At 40.6% G+C, this 21,316-nt stretch overlaps 1 protein-coding gene, 1 long non-coding RNA gene and 1 pseudogene across 4 annotated transcripts in view; 1 reads left to right on the plus strand and 2 right to left on the minus strand.

Moving 5' to 3' along the window:
• Positions 1 to 21,316, minus strand: part of RAVER2 (ribonucleoprotein, PTB binding 2) — a 137,350-nt gene that overhangs the window by 19,567 nt on the left and 96,467 nt on the right. The window lies entirely within an intron of this gene.
• Positions 345 to 9,025, plus strand: LOC133244466 (uncharacterized). 2 transcript variants are annotated; one of them, XR_009735409.1, is made up of 4 exons: positions 345 to 1,578; positions 1,766 to 1,885; positions 8,221 to 8,280; positions 8,565 to 9,025. It is a non-coding gene; the product is annotated as an uncharacterized LOC133244466 (long non-coding RNA). The 2 variants fall into 2 exon arrangements; XR_009735410.1 differs by lacking the exon at positions 1,766 to 1,885 and having other exon boundaries at positions 353 to 1,578.
• On the minus strand, positions 18,315 to 18,452 carry LOC133245494 (U2 spliceosomal RNA; annotated as a pseudogene).

Consider the following 21,316-nt stretch of genomic DNA (forward strand, 5'->3'; position numbering starts at 1 on the left):
AGACAGTGAAGGACAGGGGAGCCTGGTGTGCTGCAGTTCATGAGGCTGCAAAGATCTGGACGCGACTTAGTGACTGAGCAGCCACAACAACCTGAAGTTCTGGCTTCTAATCAGCCTGAATCCAGGTGCTAAGATCTGCCCTCTTGGGGACAGTGACAGGTCTGGCACACGCTCAACTCCTTGGAGGCACTAAGAATAAAGTAGGCTGCTTGGACAATCATATGTTCAAGACACAACCAAGAGCCAGGGCAGGACTGCTCCTTCAAGTCTTGGAAAGGCGTAGATTTTACCTAATGCATAGAAACCAACACAGAGAATCAAGGAAAATGAAGAAATAGGGATATGTTCCAAATAAAAGAACAAGATGAAGCCTCAGAAAAAGACCTTAATGAAACTGACATAAGTGACTTACTCTATAAAGAGTTCAAAATAATGATCGTAAAGATGCTCACTAAACTCAGGAGAACAATGGATCAACAAATTGAGAATTTCAACAGAGGTAGAAAATGTAAGAAAGTACCAAACAGAAACTACAGACCTGAAAAATTTAGTAATGAAACTGAAAAATACAATAGCGGGGCTCAACATCTGATACATGAAGCAGAAGAAAAGATTAGTGAACTCAAATACAGCAATGGGACTTATCCAATCAGAGCAACAAAAAGAAACAAGAATTAAAAAAAGGTGAAGATACCTTAAAGGGACTTGAAGGATAACAACAAGGTTATCAAAAGGAGAAGAGAGAGAAAGAGGCAGAAAATTTATCTGAAAAAATGTGGTTGAAAATTTCCTTAACCTGGGGAAAGAAACAGACATCCAGATCCAGGAATTCCAAAGAGTTACAAATAAGATAAACCCAAAGAGACTCACACCAAGATATATGATAATTAAAACATCAAATGTTAAAGACAAGAAGAGGATCTTTAAAACAGCAAGAATAAAAAACTTGTTCCATACAAGGGAAACCCCATAAGACTATAAGCAGATTTTTCAGCAGAACCTTTCAGACCAGAAAAGAGTGTCATGATATATTCAAAGTGCTGAACGAAAAAAAACAACCTGCCAACCAAGAATACTCTACCTGGCACAGCTGTCCTTCAGAATTGAAGGAGAGAGGAAGAATTTTCAAGACAGCAAAAACTACAGGATTTTATTACCATGAAACCAGCCTTACAAGAAATGTTAAAGGTACTTCTTTAAGCTGAAACGAAATGGTACCATTTAGTTAATAGGAAAGCATACGAAAGTACAAATCTCACGGGTAATGGTTAAGTATATGGTAAAATTCAGAATAATCTAATGTTGTAAAGACACTGAAGTAGTCACTTACAAAGCTAGCATGAACATTAAAAAAGGAACTTTGTGAAAACACCTACAATAATTGGTAATGGACACATAAGCTGTAAATTGTGACATCAAAAACAAAACATGAGTGACATCAGCATCCTGCTGGAGTGAGACATTCCCTCTGTCTTTCCTCTTTAATCTATAACCAGTAAAACATCCACAACTCAACAAAGCCACATCTGCCCAATACACCAGGATGCTGGAGAATTCCACACACCTGTACATTTAAAGGTGGGTGGTGTGTGTACGTGCTCTTGTGCCCAAATCTTTGTGACCCCATGGACTGTAGTCGGCCAGGCTCCCCTGTCTATGGTATTCTCTAGGCAAGAACACTGGGGTGGGTTGCCGTTTCCTACTCCAGGGGATCTTTCCCACCCAGGGATCCAACGTGTGTCTCTTGTGTCCCCTACATTGGCAGGCGGATTCTTTACCACTGAGCCACCTGGGAAGCCCAAAGGTGGGTGGACGGGAACACAAACAGGTGGAACCAGGGAACAGCAGAGGCAGCACCTGCCATCCTGCCTCCCAGCCGCAGCAGGTGAGCTTGCAGGCCCGGAAAACCTGGTGCGCAGGGGAGGCAGCACGCCCAACTCCAGTTTCCTGGCCTCAGTGGTGTTCACAGCGACAGGTAACCTGGCAGCGGTGGCCGTGAGGGCTATGTTCTGTCCCTTCAAGCACAGAGGCACCCATGACTCCAGCCCCAGTCCCCCTACTCACTCCCATCCACAGTGGTGCACCCGAGAAACCCAATGCCCCCAACATGGTAGAGGTACCTGTGACCCCACCTCTCCACCTACCTCCCCTGCAGTAGCAGAGCCTACAGTTCAGATCTGGGACATGGCAGAAGTGTCTACCATCCCAGTCCTCAGGAGGTGACACCAGCAGCAGCAGGGCACCAAGAGCCTAGAGGCACAAGCAGTGCCAAGGGAGGCAGGGGGCAGGTGTCACCTCTGACAGACAGGTAAAGGGCTGACTCACAGATAACCAGAAGCACCTCAGGGAAGAAAACAAAAGTCTTGTGCTATAGTGACACCTACTGGAAGACAAAAGAGGCACTTTAATTTCTAAATTGTTGAATCATTAGAATCAAGCCAAAAAAAAAAAGGTTTTACCTAAGGAAGAAAGATGTCCATTACTTCAGATGCTCCGGCAGAGGAACACTCATCAAGTATCATGAAAACCCACAATAGTGATGTATTCAAAAAAGAAAATGACAATTCTCTATCAATCAAAGTCATAGAATACTGTGATCTAACTGATAAAAGAATTCAAAATAGCTGTCACAAAGAAACTCAAGAAAATTCAGTGAGCTCAGGAATAAAATTAAGAAACAGAAGGAATATTTTACTAAATAGACTGATACTCTACAAGAGAACCAAACAAAGTCTGGAGCTGACGAGTTCAATAAATGAGATGAGAAATGGAATTTGGAAAGCACTGGAAATAGAGCAGACTTTATGGAAGAGAGAATCAGCAAGCTTGAAGACAGAAATCTAAAAATGATACAGATAGAAGAAAGAAGAGAATTAAGATCTAGAGAAAACTGGGGAAATCTATGAGAACTATCCAACTCTTTCAGGAAGGGTCATATTAGGATAACGGGTATCCCGGGAGAGAAGGAAAAGGCAGCAGAGAGTTTAAAGAAATAGTAGCTGAGAACTTCCCAAACCTGGAGAAGGAACTGGGTATACAAATCCATGTAGCTAAGAGAATGCCTAATTACCTCAATGCAAAAAAGACTTCCCCTAAGACACATTCTCTTAAAACTGTCAGAAGTCAATGACAAATAATTTTAAAGGCAGCCAAGGAAACAAGGATGGTAACCCACAAAGTAACCCCCATTAGATTATCAGTAGATTTCCTGGCAGAAACTCTAGAGGCCAGGAGAAGAGTGGCCATTCTCAAAATACTGAAAGAAAAATTGCCAGCAGAAAATACTCTATCCAGCAAAGTTATCATTCAGATATGAAGGAGAAGGAAAGGCTTTCCCAGACACACAAAAGCTGAGGGAATTCATCAACAATGGACCTGCCTTTAAGAAGTGCTGAAAGGAACTGTTCTACCAGAAAAAAAGGCAAAGGTACATAAATCCTTGAGTAAGGGGATAAACAATATCAGAAAATTGCCACTCTATATCAGAATAACTTTTTAAATATTTTATTATAGCATAAAGGTTAAAGGGGGGAAAGCAGTAAAAAATAACCACTTCAATCTGTTAAACTCAAAACATAAAGAGGGATAATTTCAGACAACAAAAACATAAAAGGGGAAGCAAACAAGAATGAAACCTATTTAGGCAAGCGAAGATAAGACGCTATCAGCAGAAAATCGACTGTTTTTCCTATGAGACGATGTATACAAGCATTGCAGTAACCACAAAACAAATCTAGAGCAGAGACAAGCAACACAACAAAAGATGAGAGTGAGAAAAACATAGAAAACCGCTAAACCAAAATAGTGGACAGAAACAGAAGGAAAAAGGAAGAATGGAAATATATAGCCATATATATCTATAAAAAACACACACATATAATTTTTTAAAAAGCAATACTAAGTACTCATTTATCAATAATCAACTTAAATATAAATGAATTCATCAATCAAAAGACACAGAGTGGCTAGATGGATTAAAAAACAAGACTCAACTATATGCTGACTCTAGAAAACTCTGAATAGACTAATCATGAGATTGAAACAGTAATCAGAAGTGTGCGTGCATGCGTGCGTGCATGTGTGTGTGTGTGTGAGTTGCTTGGTCATGTCTGACTCTGTGTGTGTGTGTGTGTGTGTGTGTGAGAGTTGCTTGGTCATGTCTGACTCTCTGTCACCCCATGGACTGTAGCCCGCCAGGCTCCTCTGTCCATGGAATTCTCCAGACCAGAATCCTGGAGTGAGTAGCCATTCCCTTCTCCTGGGGATCTTCCCAACCCAGGGATCAAACCCAGGTCTCCTGCACTGGCAGGCAGATTCTTTACTGTCTGATCCACCAGGCAAGCCCAAGGGGAAAAAAAAAAAAGTCCAGGATATATTCTGCCAAACATGCAAAGAAGATTTAATACCCATCCTTCTCAAATTCTTCCAAAACACTAAAGAGGAAGAAGTGCTTCCTAACTTATTTTACAAGGTTAATAATACCCTGTTATCAAAACCAGACAATAACACAAAGGAAGAAAATTAAAGGCCAGTATCTGTGAAGAACACAGATTCAAAAATCATCTCAATAGATGAGAAAAAGCATCTGACAAGATTTAACACCTATTTATGATTAAAAAAATCACAATAAAATGTGTACAGAAATATATACCTCAGAATAATACTGGCCATATATGAAAAAAATATAGCTAATCTACAGGAATAAGACAAGGATGGCCACCCTAACCACTTTTATTTCAAAATACTATTGGAACACCTAGCCAAAGCATTTAGGCAAGGAAAAATAAAGGAATCCAAATCAGAAAGAAAGAAGTAAAAATGCAAAAAAATTATCTGCAGATGATATGATTTTACAAGTAGAAAACCTGAAAAGACCACATGCACACAAAAAACTATTAGAAATAATAAATGAAGACAGTAAAGTTGCAGAGTACAAAGTCAACATTCAGAAGTCTGCTGTGCTTCTATACGCTAACAATGAGCTCACAGAAAGGAAAATTAAAGAAACAATCTCATTTATAATCACAACAAAATGAATAAAGTACAATTGAGGTGAAAGATCTCTACAGTGAAAACTATAAGATGTTGTTGAAACTGAAGAAGACACAAAATATTGAAAGATATTCCACGCCCATGGAATTGGAAGAGTTAATGTTGTTAAAATGTCCATGTTACCTGAAGCAATCTACAGATTCAATGCAATACCTATCAAAATTCCAAGGATACTTTTCAGAAAAATAGAAGAAAAAATTCTAAAATTTACATGGAACAGATTCTGTAAACATCTATTCAGAATCTTTACAGATTCTGTAAGAAGATTCTGTACAGCCAAAGCAATCCTAAGAAGTAAGAACAAAGTAGGAGATATCACACACCCTCATTTCAAACTGCATTACAAAGCTATAGTAATTAAAAAACAACAACAACACATACATAGATCAATGCAACAGAATAGGAACCACAGAAATAAACCTATACAAACATGGACAATTAATTTATAGCAAAGGAAAAAGAATATACAATGGGGAAAGGACAGTCTCTTCAATAAATGATTAGAAAACGACAGCCACATGCAAACAAAAATGAAACTAGGCGTCTGTCTCACACCAGACACAAAAATCAACTCAGATTAAAGACTTGAATATAAGACCCGACACCATAAAACTCCTAGAAGGCAACATAGGTAGTATTTCTTTTGACATATTAGTATGCTCTTCGCAATATCTTTCTGGATGTGTCTCTTCGGGAAAGGGAAATAAAAGCCAAAATAAATAAATGGGGCTAAATCAGACTAAAAATCTCTGTTCAGCAATGGAAACCATTAACAAAATGAAAAGACAGCCTACTGAATGGGAGAAGAGAAGATACTTGCAAATGAGGTATCTGACAAGAGGTTACTATCCAAAATATATAAGAACTCATACAACTCAATATTAAAAAACAAACAACCACATTAAAAAATGGGCAGAGGAGCCAAATAGACACTTTCCAAAGAAGATACACAAATGGCCATTAGGCACATTAAAAGATATCCAACATCACTAATTACTAGGGTGGTTCTCATCAAAACCACAATGAGAGATCACCTCATTCTTGTTAGAATGGTTACTGTCAAAAAGGCAAGAAATAACAAGTGATGGCAAGGATATGGATAAAATGGAACCCTGATATACTGTTGGAAAGGACCCGATGCCGGGAAAGATTGAGGACAGGAGAAGTGGGTAACAGAGGATGAGACTGCTGGATGGCATCACTGACTCAACGGACACGAGTTTGAGCGAACTCTGAGAGATAATAAAGGATGGGGAAGCCTGGCGTGTCTGCAGTCCATGGGGTCACAAAGAGTCAGACATGACTTAGTGACTGAACGACTACAGCAACATACGCTGCTGGTGGGAATACAAATTGGTGTAGCCACTATGAGGACATCCCTGGTGGCTCAGCGGTAAAGAATGCATCTGCCTGCCAATGCAGGATGGGCAAGTTCCATCTCTGGGTTGGGAAGATCCCCTGGAGAAGGAAATGGCAACCCATTCCAGTATTCTTGTCTGGGAAATTCCATGGACAGAGGAACCTAGCAGGGTCTATGGGGTCACAAAAGAGTTGGACATGACTCAGCAACTAAACACGGAGAAGGCGATGGCACCCCACTCCAGTACTCTTGCCTGGAAAATCCCATGGACAGAGGAGCCTGGTAGGTCGCAGTCCATGGGGTCGCTAAGGGAAGGACACGACTGAACGACTTCACTTTCACTTTTCACTTTCATGCATTGGAGAAGGAAACAGCAACCCACTCCAGTGTTCTTGCCTGGAGAATCCCAGGGACGGGGGAGCCTAGTGGGCTGCCGTGTATGGGGTTGCACAGAGTCGGACACGACTGAAGCAACTTAGCAGCTTAGCAGCAGCAGCTAAACAACAAGTGACTATGGATAACACTATGAATACTCCTCAAAAAAATTAAAAAATAGAACTGCCCTTTGACCCAGAGATACCACTTCTGAGTATTTATTCAAAGGTGGTGGTGGGGGGAACCTGACTTGAAAAGTTTGTGTTCACTGCAGCATCATTTACAATAACCAAGACACAGAAGTAACCTCAATGTTCACCGATGGATGAATGCTAAAGAAAATGTGGGATATACACACACAGGAATATTATTCAGTCACAGAAAAGAAAATCCTGCCATTCATGACAATGTATGGGCCTCGAGGGCATTATGTTAAGTGAAATAAGTCAGAGAAAGACAAATATTGTACGCCCCCACTTACATGTGAAATCTGAAAAACAAACAACAAAAGAGACTGACCCTAACTCGTGGACACAGAGGACAGACTGGTCGTTGCCAGCGGTGGGGATTAAAGGATTGGCAAAACGGGGGAGACTGGTCAAAGGATACAAGCCTCCAGGTACAAAATAAACCAGACCTGGGAATATAACGTACAGCAAGATGACTATAATTAATAATATTTTATTGTATATTTGAAAGTTGCTAAGAGTTAATTACTCTTAAAAATTCTCATCACAAGAGAAAAAAAAATAACTGCAGTGATGGATGTTAACTAGATTTACTGTGGTAATTATTTCACAAAATATACAAAAGTCAAATCAGTATGTTGTCATATGAAACTCCTGTTATACACCAACTGCACCTCAACAAAAAAAAGCTATTCCACCTCAATAAGGGCTGCCAGCAACAAAACCGCATGCTTCCCGACTTAGCTGGACGCCCTCCCTCTGAGTCCTCGCTCTCCACTATCATGCCTCTTCATCATTCTCTTCAGCTGTCTTCTCTATTTTCATCCCTTTGTTGGTCTGGTGATCTTTCTGCATTTTGGACCATAGCCACTAACGTTGTCACACCCTTAGCTTCAGTATAATGAACTCTTTTTTCCTCCTTAATCTTCTTCCTCTAATAAATGATCAATCCATCTAGTTTAATTTTGAAAAGCTAGCTGTTGTATAATTCAACTAACTCATTTTCCAAAGATGGCAAGAAACAACAGATACGTCGTTCTGAAGTCTGGAAATCTCACATTCTCAGCTCTCTTCCCTGATTCTTCCTGCAGTGTAGTAATCCATGTGTCATGTCTGAGTATAAAGCACAACAGCAACCTGAGTGTTCCTCTCTTTCTATACCATCTTCATTCTCAAAAACCAGCTGGGAAATTTATTAGATACTTTCATTCAAAGGATTTCCTAATCGTGCTATACCATTCACAGAAAGAACCTGCTGGGATGCATGAGTTCAGCAAAAACCTTCACCAGGACACATGGGAAACTGTAAGTAAGAAAAGGAAATGAAAATGAATGTTACGGTAGCCCATATGATAAGGGAAGAAAGATAATCCTTCTAATACACTCTACCAAAGATATCTATCTTCTAATGTAAGAACTGATGAATTAAATAGGAAATGATGATAGTTAAGATTTTTGTTGTTGTTGATTAAGATTTTTGAAACAAAGTTTAGTGTTCTGGGAGAAATATATTGGTATCAAAGAAACATCAAAAAGGAGAAAATAAAACCAAGCAAGCATCTGCTTTTCTTTCTATTTCATATTTGCAGGATATAAAACATCTATTCCTTCAAAGACTAAATGTTGAGAGCACTGGGCTCTCTTATGAGGTTACCGAGATGAATGAAACCTCCAAGAGCTCATATCCTAGGAGGGGAAGTAAGAAAAGCACAAAACAAGAACTTCCCTGGTCGTCCAGTGGCTAAGACTCCACGCTCCCAACGCAGGGGGCCTGGATTCAGGCCCTGGTCAGGGAACTAGACCTGACATGTAGCAACTAAAGAGTTTGAAAGTCACAACTAAAGATCCAACTAAAGATCCCACATGCAACAACACGGATCAAAGGTCCCACCCATATCCTGCAACTAAGACCCAGCACAGCCAAATAAATAAATAAAAATAATATGTGTGTATGTGTTTGTATATATATATACACATAAAACGAAAAAAACAAAACAGAATTCTGAAAGGACATGCCACCATACAAAAGAGAAACATGAAGTGCTAAAGCTTTTTCAGAGATGGGAAAATGGAAGTGGGGGTGTTGAGCAATATGGGAAAATGTTTCAGGATGAGATGGCATCTGAGTTAAGATCTGGAGGTGAGGTCAGATATGAGGAAGAGACACAGGATGGCCAGTTTGCTGCTGCTGCTGCTGCTGCTAAGTCGCTTCAGTCGTGTCCGACTCTGTGCGACCCCATACACGGCAGCCCACCAGGCTCCCCCATCCCTGGGATTCTCCAGGCAAGAACACTGGAGTGGGTTGCCATTTCCTTCTCCAATGCATGAAAGTGAAAAGTGAAAGTGAAGTCGCTCAGTCGTTTCCGACTCTAGCGACCCCATGGACTGCAGCCTACCAGGCTCCTCCATCCATGGGATTTTCCAGGCAAGAGTGCTGGAGTGGGGTGCCATTGCCTTCTCCAGGAGAAAGGAAATATGTGACAAACCAGATGGCATGAACCACACACCAGTGACAGGGCACCAGTGGCTGGCCCATGGAAGAGAGCAGTGGCAAATGAGGTTGGAAAAGCAAGTCATGGACAGGCTGAAACACTAGGCTAACACCTGATTAATTACAAACACAGAATGACATGCTTCATCTTAGAATTTGTAGGTTAGTAAGCAGCTTCAGAGAAGGCAATGGCAACCCACTCCAGTACTCTTGCCTGGAGAATCCCATGGAGGGAGGAGCCTGGTAGGCTACAGTCCATGGGGTCACAAAGAGTCAGACACAACTGAGCGACTTCACTTCCCTTCATTTCAAGCAGCTTCATTACAAAAAAATGTGGCAATGAAGGAGACAGGCATAAGAAGGTCTCTCCAGGAGGCCACTGAACTTGTCCATGCTTTTAGATATATGCATGTGGGCAAACACAGATTACACGTGATTCAAATTTTTGCTTAGCATTTACAAAGGAATTTACAGATGAGAAAGAACAAAGTGGCATACTTAGAAAATCTGAAGAAAACAATTTCAACAGGCATTTATGCTTTGAAGAGAATAAAGACATTGAGAGAAGCCCTATAACTCTAGTTCTGCATGTCTAGTATTCAGGCAGAAATCAGATCAACAAAACAGCCAAACCATAGTACATTTGGAAAGGTATGAACTGATAACATGTAATTTGATGATGTCCTACACTGTATCACGGATCTGTGCAGTAAACAGGAAGAAATTATTATCTCCATTGAAGAGATCAGAAAACAAAAGCTCAGAAAACTTACGTGACTTGACTAAAATCACAAGACTTCCCAAGTGCCTCAGATGGTAAAGAATTTGCCTGCAAGGCAGGAGACCCAGGTTCGATCCCTGAGTCAGGAAGATTCCATGGAGAAGGGAACTGCTACCCACTCCAGTATCCTTGCCTGGAGAATTCCATGGACAGAGAATCCACGGGGTCACAAAAACTTGAACATAACTGCGACAATACTCACTACTCATACAATGCAACATTAGGACTATGAATCCAGCTCAATTTTTCTCACTTTACTATTCCCACCATTATTCTAATCTGCCTTATTCTTAAAAATCCAAAGTTTGCACACATTTACTATGAAACCCATTCTGTAACTATGCAGTTATTATTTTTGGATTAAACAAGAAATCTCATTTTCTTCCCCTTATTAAAGTGAATCTTTTTATCTTCATGTAAATATAGACTAACTTGTTTTATTTCCATGTGACAGCCAAAGTTTGATACTTACAATGTATATTAAGCTCAATTTTTAAGCTCATTTCAATCACTGAACTAAAGGCTTATTTTAAAAGTACTTGAAAGAATTTGAGAAACTGGAATCTTGAATATTCCTCAGGGAGATTCCTTTGGGATATGTTAATGCTGAGTGTGATTTTGATTAGGGTCATCTACTACAGTCCAAATTAAAGATACTTCTTTACCTTTAATGCTCTCCTAAAATAAATATAACTACTTTGCACATAAATTCCTAAATACAAAAATCAAACTGGTTTTCAGAAAATTCTGCTCATATAGGACTCCTCAGTGTCACCTTCTCCTTTACCCCACTTTATCTTTTCTAGGTCTTGACTCTTGAATGGAATTAGATGGGATGGAAAACCTGAAATGACCGGTTGCACTAGTTCACCTAAGGCCTGAGTCAAACCCATAATAACCTTTCTTATAGTTTCCAGTCCAGCCTTTAGACTTCATAACTAAAGAAATAAGAATTAATTTGATTATCTTCTATGCATTTAATGTAGTTCACTTCTAAAGTTCTATTTAAACAATGTAATTCTTTTCCTAGTTGTTAAAAAATGTTTTAAAACCAACATGCTTCATTCTGTGACACTGTAGTTGTTGACTCACTCAGTCGTGTCCGACTCTCTGCGACCTCATGGACTGCGGCACGCCAGGCGTCCCTCTCCATCATCAACTTCCGGAGCTTGCTCAAACTCATGTCCGTTGACTCGGTGATGCCGTCCAACCATCTCATCTTCTGTTGTCCCCTTCTCCTCCTCCTCCAATCTTGCCCATCATCAGAGTCTTTTCCAATGAGTCAGGTCTTTTCCAGTGAGTTGGCTCTTCGCATGAGGTGGCCAAAGTATTGGAGCTTCAGCATCAGTCCTTCCAATGAATATTCAGGTTTCCTTTAGGATTGACTGGTTTGATCTCCTTGCTATCCAAGGGACTCTCAAGAGTAACAATAAAATGTTTCTTTTTTGTATATATATATGCAGATGTGTTCAATTTTCATGTTCCTTTTTGCCTCTCAGCCACTTGCCTTTCTTTATGAGTACTTTAAGTCTTAACTGTGAATGTAAAGACTGATCCTCCAGGGCTTCCATGGTGGCTCAGTGGTGGAGAATCCACCTGCCCATGCAGGAGACACAGGTTCAATCCCTGGTCCAGGAAGATTCCACATGCTGCAGAGCAACTAAGCCCATGCACCACACCAGAGCCTGTGTTCCAGAGCCCGGGAGTCACAGCTACTGAATCCCGTCCACCTAAAGCCCATGATGCTCCACAACGAGAAGCCCACACACAGCAAAAAAGGTACTATACTACATTTCAGTTCGGTTGCTCAGTCATGTCCTACTCTTTGTGACCCATGGACAGCAGCCCGCTGGCTTCCCTGTCCATCACCAACTCCAGGAGCATGCTCAAACTCATGTCCATTGAATTGGTGAAGCCATCCAACCATCTCATCCCGTCGTCCCCTACTCCTCTTGCCTTCAATCCTTCCCAGCATCAGGGTCCTTACCAGTAAGTCAGTTCTTCCCATTAGGTGGTCAAAGTATTGGAGCTTCAGCTCCAGCTTCAGTTTTTAAAAAGAATAGTCAGGACTGAGTTCCTTTAGTATTGCCTGGTTTGATCTCCTTGCTGTCCAAGGGACTCTCAAGTCTCCAAGGGACTCTAACACCACAGTTCAAAAGTATCAATTCTTTGGTGCTCAGCTTTCTTCACAGTCCAACTCTCACCACCATACATGACCATTGGAAAAACCATAGCTTTGACTGCACAGACCTCTGTCAGTAAAGTAAATTTCTCTGCTTTTTAATATGCTGTCTAGGTGGTCATAGCTTTTCTTCCAAGGAGCAAGCATCTTTTAATTTCATGGCTGCAGTCATCATTTGCAGTGATTCTGGAGCCCAAGAAAATAAAGTTTGTCACTTTTTCCATTGTTTCCCCATCTATTTGCCATGAAGTGATGGGACCGGATGCCATAACCCTAGTTTTCTGAATGTTGAGCTTTAAGCCAACTTTTTCACTCTCGTCTTTCACTTTCATCAAGAGGCTCTTTTGTTCCTCTTCACTTTCTGCCATAAGGGTGGTATCATCTGTGTATCTGAAGTCATTGATATTTCTCCCTGCCATCCTGATTCCAACTTGTGCTTCATTCACCCCAGCATTTCGCATGATGTACTCTGCATATAAATTAAATAAGCAGGGTGACGATACACAGCCTTGTTGTACTCCTTTCCCAATTTAGAACCAGTCCTTGAACTATCCATGTCTAGTTCTAACTGTTGCTTCTTGTCCTGCATACAGGTTTCTCAGGAGACAGGTCAGGTAGTCTGGTATTCTATTCTCTTAAAATTTTCCATGAGTTTGTTGTGAACCACACAGTCAAAGGCTTTAGTGTAGTCAATGAAGCAGATGTTTTTCTGAAATTCCCTTGCTTTTTCAATGATCCAACAGATGTTGGCAATTTTATCTCTGGTTCCTTTGCCTTTTCTAAATCCAGCTTGAATGTCTGGAAGTTCACAGTTCACATACTGTTGAACTCTGGCTTGGAGAATTTTGAGCATTACTTTGCTAGCGTGTGAGATGAGTGCAATTGTGCAGTAGTTTGAGCATTTTTTGGCATTGCCTTTCTTTGGGATTAGAATGAAAACTGACCTTTTCCAGTCCTATGGCCACTGCTGAGTTTTCCACATTTGCTGACATATTGAGTGCAGCACTTTAATAGCATCATCTTTTAGGATTTGAAATAGCTCAACTGGAATTCCATCACCTCCACTAGCTTTGTTTGTAGTGATACTTCCTAAGGTCCACTTGAGTTTGCACTCCAGGATGTCTGGCTCTAGGTAAGTGATCACATCATCGTGGTTGTCTAGGTCATTAAGATCTTTTTTGTATATTTCTTCTGTGTATTCTTGCTACCACTTCTTAATATCTTCTGCTTCTGTTAGTTCCATACCATTTCTGTCCTTGACTGTGTTTGTCTTTGCATGAAATGTTCCCTTGGTGTCTCTAATTTCCTTGAAGAGATTGCTAGTCTTTCCCATACTATTGTTTTTCTCTATTTCTTTGCATTGATCACTTAGGAAGGCTTTCTTATCTGTGTCTGCTATTCTTTGGAACTCTGCATTCAGATGGATGTATCTTTCCTTTTCACCTTTGCTATTTGCTTCTCTTCTTTTCCCAGCTATTTGTAAGGCCTCCTCAGACAACCATTTTGACTTTTTGCATTTCTTCTTCTTGGGGATGGTTTTGATCACTGCCTCCTGTACAATGTTACAAGCCTCCATCCATAGTTCTTCAGGCAATCTATCTATCAGCTCTAATCTCTTGAATCTATTTGTTACTTTCACTTTATAATCATAAGGGATTTGATTCAGGTCATACCTGAATGGTTTAGTGGTTTTCCCTACTTTCTTCAATTTAAGTTGCAATAAGGAGTTCATGATCTGAGCCACAGTCAGTTCCTGATCTTGTTTTTGCTGACTGTATAGAGCTTCTCCATCTTTGGCTACAAAGAATATAATCAATCTGATTTCGGTGTTGACCATCTGGTGATGTCCATGTGTAGAGTTGTCTCTTGTGTTGTTGGAAGAGAGTGTTTGCTATGACCAGTGCATTCTCTTGGCAAAACTCTGTTAGCCTTTGCCCTGATTCATTTTGTACTCCAAGGCCAAACTTGCCTGTTACTGCAGGTATCCCTTGACCTACTACTTTTACATTATAGTCCCCTATGATGAAAGGATATCTTTTTTGGTGTTAGTTCTAGAAGGGCTTGTAGGTCTTCACAGAACTGTTCAACTTCAGTTTCTTCGCCATTAGTGGCCAGGGCATATGATACCATGATACTATGTTTACTATGATACTGAATGGTTTGCCTTGGGAATGAACAGATACCATCCTGTCGTTTTTGAGACTGCATCCAAGTACTGCATTTCGGACTCTTATTGACTATGAGGACTTTTCCATTTCTTCTAAGGGATTCTTGCCCACAGTAGTAGATATAATGGTCGTCTGAATTAAATTCACCTACATTTAATGAAGCAAAATTTGATCACCACCTAATCAGTTTCAGTATATCAAATTGTACAAGTTATATATTTTAGGTATAAGTATATTTAAAAAGCATTTTAAAAAAATCAAACATTAAACATTAAAATCCCTTGAAAATTTAGACTAACATATAGAATAGCAATTCAAACCTCTCTTTAGATTTATTCATACGTATACTCTTCTTTTGTTGACTTTTTCAAACACTTAAAAGACTGTTTTATTAAAAAAAAAGATTTTAAAGTGATGATAGTAACTTTACATTTCAACAACTTGCTTTCCTTAATTCTAATTTTTAGCAAAAATCATTTTTAATGTACTTTCCAAGTTACTATCTTGGGCTAATATAATCTGTGGTTCAGTAATTTCTGTTTAAAGTAGGTTGAGGTTTTTAAAAATACTTCATATTGTTAGTGTTTGTCACACAATTCTGACCTATCACATTGCACAAAACGTTTTGTCAAGTCTCTGCATCATCTGCCCATTAGAGGGCAGCATTAGGCTCTACATGAAAGGACAAAACATCGCCAGGCCTTTTTGCTCAGTTTTTTGTTTTTGTTTCCTCTTCCCTCATCACACCATCTCATCATACATTCTGTAGTGAATTCCCTACAACAGGTGGTCCGATTCCTGGCAGGAAATATCCCTGTAACCATGGGCAACAGGAGAGTACAACATGCAAGTAAATGGTGCCACCCTAATTCAGGGCACACCAGCATGGCAAGGGTTAAACGAGAACCCAAAACCACAACTTAGAAAGACATGAAATAGTTGTTATTTTTTATGTTATTAGAACTAATGACTATGTCAAACAAAAGCTGCTTAAGAGGCATGTTACCTATATTCCTAATAAGAATCTTATTTTTTACAGATTATAATTAGATATTAGATTTAGGTGTTTGAAAAATATTTAATAAATCAGCTCAAAGGCTTCTCCTTTACAGTGGCTCCTCTCAACTGTCTGACACAGATGTACCTATTTATCTCCACCTCAGAACCTGACTTTCCAAACTTCACTGGTACTTTCAAACTAACAGGACTATATAGCTGACTATAATTATCACTGTGAGAGTGTGCAAAACAAACTTTTAAACTACTCTATTTCTGATTTTCTCAACAACAGTTCAAACAGTTAAGAATTGTAATTGTTGAAAAAACAGATAACTGTAGCTCAGTGGTAATTCTCATTAATTATTATGATCAACTACAGAATTGGGAGGAGTGGCCCATTTTAAACTGGCTTCTAATTAACTAGATCTTGAATAATTGATTTAATTCATTTATCATCAGATAATTTTAAGATCTCTAAAATAATAAATGGAAATTCTTTCCTCTATTTAGTACAGTTAAGGCTTGAGTTTTAAAATTAGGGTCCAATATTTGTTGATTCAAGAGTTAGATCTGGTAGACAGAGTGACTGAAGAACTATGGACAGAGGTTTGTGACATTGTAAAAGAGGCGGTGACCAAAACCATCCCAAAGAAAAAGAAATGCAAGAAGGCAAAATGGTTGTCTGAGGAGGCATTCGAAATAGCCAAGAAAAGAAATGAAGCAAAAGGCAAGGGAGAAAGGGAAAGATATACGTAATTGAATGCAGAGTTCCAGAAAATAGCAAGGAGAGATAAGAAAGTCTTAAGTGAACAATGCAAAGAAATAGAGAAAAACAACAGAATGGGAAAGACTAGAGATCTCTTCAAGAAAACTGGAGATATCAAAGGGAAATTTCATTATAGGCAAGATAAAAGACAGAAATGGTAAGGACCTAACAGAAGCAGAAGATATTAAGAAGATGTGGCCAGGACATATATAACAGCTATGCAAAAAAGGTCTTAAATAACCCAGATAGTATGGTCACTTACCTAGAGGCAGACAACATGGAGAGTAAAGTTAAGAGGACCTTAGGAAGCGTTATTATGAACAAAGTTAGTGGAGGTGATGGAATTGCAGTTGAGCTATTTCAAATCCTAAAAGATGATGTTGTTAAAGTGCTGCATTCAATATGCTAGTAAATACAGAAAACTCAGCAGTGGCCATGGGACTGGAAAAGCTCAGTTTTCATTCCAATCCCAAAGAAAGGCAATGTCAAAGAATGCTCAAACCATGGTACAATTGTGCTCATTTCACATGCTAGCAAGGTAATGCTCAAAATCCTTCAAGCTAGGCTGCAGCAGTATGTGAACCAAGAACTACCAGATGTTCACGCTGGATTTAAATAAGGCAGTGGAACCAGAGATCAAATTGCCAACATCAACTGGATCATAGAAAAAACAAGGGAATTCCAGAAAAACACCTACTTCTGCTTCATTGACTAAAGTTTTGACTGTGTGATCACAACAAACTGGAAAATTCTTCAAGAGATGGGAATACCAGACCACTTTACCTGTCTCCTGAAAAACCTGTATGTGAGTTAAGAAGCAACAGTAAGAACTGGACATGGAACAATGAACAGGTTCCAAATTGAATAAGAAGTACAACAAGCTGTATGCTGTCACCGTGCTTATTTAACTTCTATGCAGAGTACATCTTGTGAAACACAGGCCTAGATGAATCACAAGCTGGAATCAAGATTGCCAGGAGTAATGTCAACAACTTCACATATGCAGATGATACCACTCTAATGGGCAGAAAGCAGAGGAACTAAAGAGCCTCTTGATGAGGGTGAAAGAGGAGAGTGAAAAAGCTGGCTTAAAACTCAACATTCAAAAGCCTAAGATCATGACATCTGCTTCCATCACTTCATGGCAAATAGATGGGGAAAAAGTGGAAGCACTGACAGAGTTTATATTCTTGGGCTCCAAAATCACTGCAGATGGTGACTGCAGCCATGAAATTAAAAGACGCTTGCTCCTTCAAAGGAAAGCTATGACAAACCAGACAGCATATTAAAAAGCAGAGACACTACTTTAGCAACAAAGGTCTACATAGTCAGAGCTATGGTTTTTCCAGTAGTCATGTATGGATGTAAGAGTTAGACCATATAGAAGGCTGAGCACCAAAGAATTGAAGCTTTTGAACTGTGATGTTGGAGAACTCTTGAGAGACACTTGGACAGCAAGGAGATCAAACCAGTCAATACTAAAGGAAATCATCCCTGAATGTTCATTGGAAGGACCGATGCTGAAGCTGAAGCTCTAATAACTTTGGCCATCTGATGTAAGAACCAACTGATTGGAAAAGACCTTGATGCTGGGAAAGATTGAAGGTTGGAGAAATAGGGAGTGACAGAGGATGAGATGACTGGAAGGCATTACTGACTCAATGGACATGAGTTTGAGCAAACTCTGGGAGACAGTGAAGGACATGGAAGCCTGGCATGCTACAGTCTAAGGGGTCACAAAGAGTTGGACACGACTGAGCGACTGAACTGAACTGAACAGATTAATTTGGGAGGAAGAACTGATATCATACCAGTGTTAAGTCTTTCAGTTCATGAATGTGGTATAGCACTCCACTCATAGGCATCTTCTTTACTTTCTCTCAGCACTGTTCTCTAGTTATCATTGCAGAGAGGTTATAAATCTTCTCTTAATTTATTATTATGTATTTCATGTTTGGTGCTATTATAAATGGAAAATTTTTAAAAACTTTATTTTCCAATTGTTGCTGCTAGTACACAGGAATACAGTTCATTTTTGCATACTACACTTGATACTACACTTGATCTTAGCCAAAAGGCTGAGAAGCGATCGCCGGCTGCTACAGACCACGTGGCAGAAGCACGCCCACTGCCACGGACCCCGCAGAAGCATGGCCACGAGGAGCTACCCCACGCCCGAGGTCAGAGCGGCAGCCGAGAGGAGCAACCCCACACCCGAGGTTAGGGCGGTGGTCGAGAGGAGCAATCCCACACCTGACGTCAGGGCAGTGGCCAAGAGGAGCAATCCCACATCCAAGAGGCGGTGGCTGCGCTGGCGCTGGCGCAGGAGGGTGGAGAGGAGCTACTCCACATTCAAGGTCAGGAGGGGTGGCGGTGAGGAGATACCCCTAGACCAAGGTAAGGAGCAGCAGCTGCGCTTTGCTGGAGCAGCTGTGAAGAGATACCCCACGTCAAAGGTAAGAGAAACCCAAGTAAGACAGTAGGTGTTGCAAGAGGGCATCAGAGGGCAGACACACTGAAACCATAATCACAGAAAACTAGTCAATCTGATCACATGGACCACAGCCTTGTCTAACTCAATGAAACTAAGCCATGCCGTGTGGGGCCACCCAAGACGGACAGGTCATGGTGAAGAAGGCTGACAGAATGTGGTCCACTGAAGAAGGGAATGGCAAACCACTTCAGTATTCTTGCCTTGAGAACCCCATGAACAGTATGAAAAGGCAAAATGATAGGATACTGAAAGAGGAACTCCCCTGGTCGGTAGGTGCCCAATATGCTACTGGAGATCAGTGGAGAAATAACTCCAGAAAGAATGAAAGGATGGAGCCAAAGCAAAAGCAATACCCAGTTGTGGATGTGACTTGTGATAGAAGCAAGGTCCGATGCTGTAAAGAGCAATCTTGCATAGGAACCTGGAATGTTAGGTCCATGAATCAAGGCAAATTGGAAGTGGTCAAACAGGAGATGGCAAGAGTGAACATCAACATTCTAGGAATCAGAGAACTAAAAAGGACTGGAATGGGTGAATTTAACTCAGATGACCATTATATCTACTACTGTGGGCAAGAATCCCTTAGAAGAAATGGAGTAGCCATCATGGTCAACAAAAGAGTCCAAAATGCAGTACTTGGATGCAATCTCAAAAATGAAAGAATGATCTCTGTTCATTTCCAAGGCAAACCATTCACTATCACAGCAATCCAACTCTATGACCCAACCAGTAACGCTGAAGAAGCTGAAGTTGAACGGTTCTATGAAGACCTACAAGACCTTTTAGAACTAACACCCCAAAAAGATGTCCTTTTCATTATAGGGGACTGGAATGCAAAAGTAGGAAGTCAAGAAACACCTGGAGTAACAGGCAAATTTGGCCTTGGAATATGGAATGAAGCAGGGCAAAGGCTAACAGAGTTTTGCCAAGAGAACACACTGGTCATAGCAAACACCCTCTTCCAACAACACAAGAGAAGACTCTACACTGGACATCACCAGATGGTCAACACCGAAATCAGATGGATTATATTCTTTGCAGCCAAAGAGGGAGAAGCTCTATACAGTTAGCAAAAACAAGACCAGGAGCTGACTGTGGCTCAGATCGTGAATTCCTTATTGCCAAATTCAGACTTAAATTGAAGAAAGTAGGGAAAACCACTAGACATTCAGGTATGACCTAAGTCAAATTCCTTATGATTATACAGTGGAAGTGAGAAATAGATTTAAGGGACTAGAACTGACAGAGTGCCTGATGAGCTATGGACACAGGTTCATGACATTGTACAGGAGACAGGAATCAAGACCATCCCCATGGAAAAGAAATACAAAAAAGCAAAATGGCTGTCTGGGGAAGCCTTACAAATAGCTGTGAAAGGAAAAGAAGCGAAAAGCAAGGGAGAAAAGGAAAGATATAAGCATCTGAATGCAGAATTCCAAAGAATAGCAAGAAGAGATAAGAAAGCCTTCCTCAGCGATCAATGCAAAGAAAAGAGGACAACAACAGAATGGGAAAAGACTAGAGATCTCTTCAAGAAAATTAGAGATACCAAGGGAACATTTCACGCAAAGATGGGCTCGATAAAGGACAGAAATGGTATGGAACTAATAGAAGCTGAAGATATCAAGAAGAGGTGGCAAGAATACACAGAAGAACTGTACAAAAAAGATCTTCACGACAAAGATAATCACGATGGTGTGATCACTCACCTAAAGCCAGACATCCTGGAATGTGAAGTCAAGTGGGCCTTAGAAAGCATCACTACGAACAAAGCTAGTGGAGGTGATGGAATTCCAGTTGAGCTTTTTCAAATCCTGAAAGATGATGCTGTGAAAGTGCTACACTCAACATGCCAGCAAATTTGGAAAACTCAGCAGTGGCCGCAGGACAGGAAAACGTCAGTTTTCATTCCAATCCCAAAGAAAGGCAATGCCAAAGAATGCTCAAACTATGGCACTGTTGCTGCTGCTGCTGCTAAGTCGCTTCAGTCATCTCCGACTCTGTGCGACCCCATAGACGGAAGCCCACCAGGCTCGCCCGTCCCTGGGATTCTCCAGGCAAGAACACTGGAGTGGGTTGCCATTTCCTTCTCCAATGCATGAAAGTGAAAAGTGAAAGTGAAGTCGCTCAGTCGTGTCCGACTCCCAGCAACCCCATGGACTGCAGCCCATCAGGCTCCTCCATTCATGGGATTTTCCAGGCCAGAGTGCTGGAGTGGGGTGCCATTGCCTTCTCCAACTATGGCACAATTGCACTCATCTCACACGCTAGTAAAGTAATGCTCAAAATTCTCCAAGCCAGGCTTCAGCAATACGTGAACCATGAACTTCCTGATGTTCAAGCTGGTTTTAGAAAAGGCAGAGGAACCAGAGATCAAATTGCCAACATCTGCTGGATCATCGAAAAAGCAAGAGAGTTTCAGACAATCATCTATTTCCACTTTACTGACTATGCCAAAGC

The sequence above is a fragment of the Bos javanicus genome, chromosome 3 (assembly GCF_032452875.1).
Source record: "Bos javanicus breed banteng chromosome 3, ARS-OSU_banteng_1.0, whole genome shotgun sequence".
NCBI lineage: Eukaryota > Metazoa > Chordata > Mammalia > Artiodactyla > Bovidae > Bos > Bos javanicus.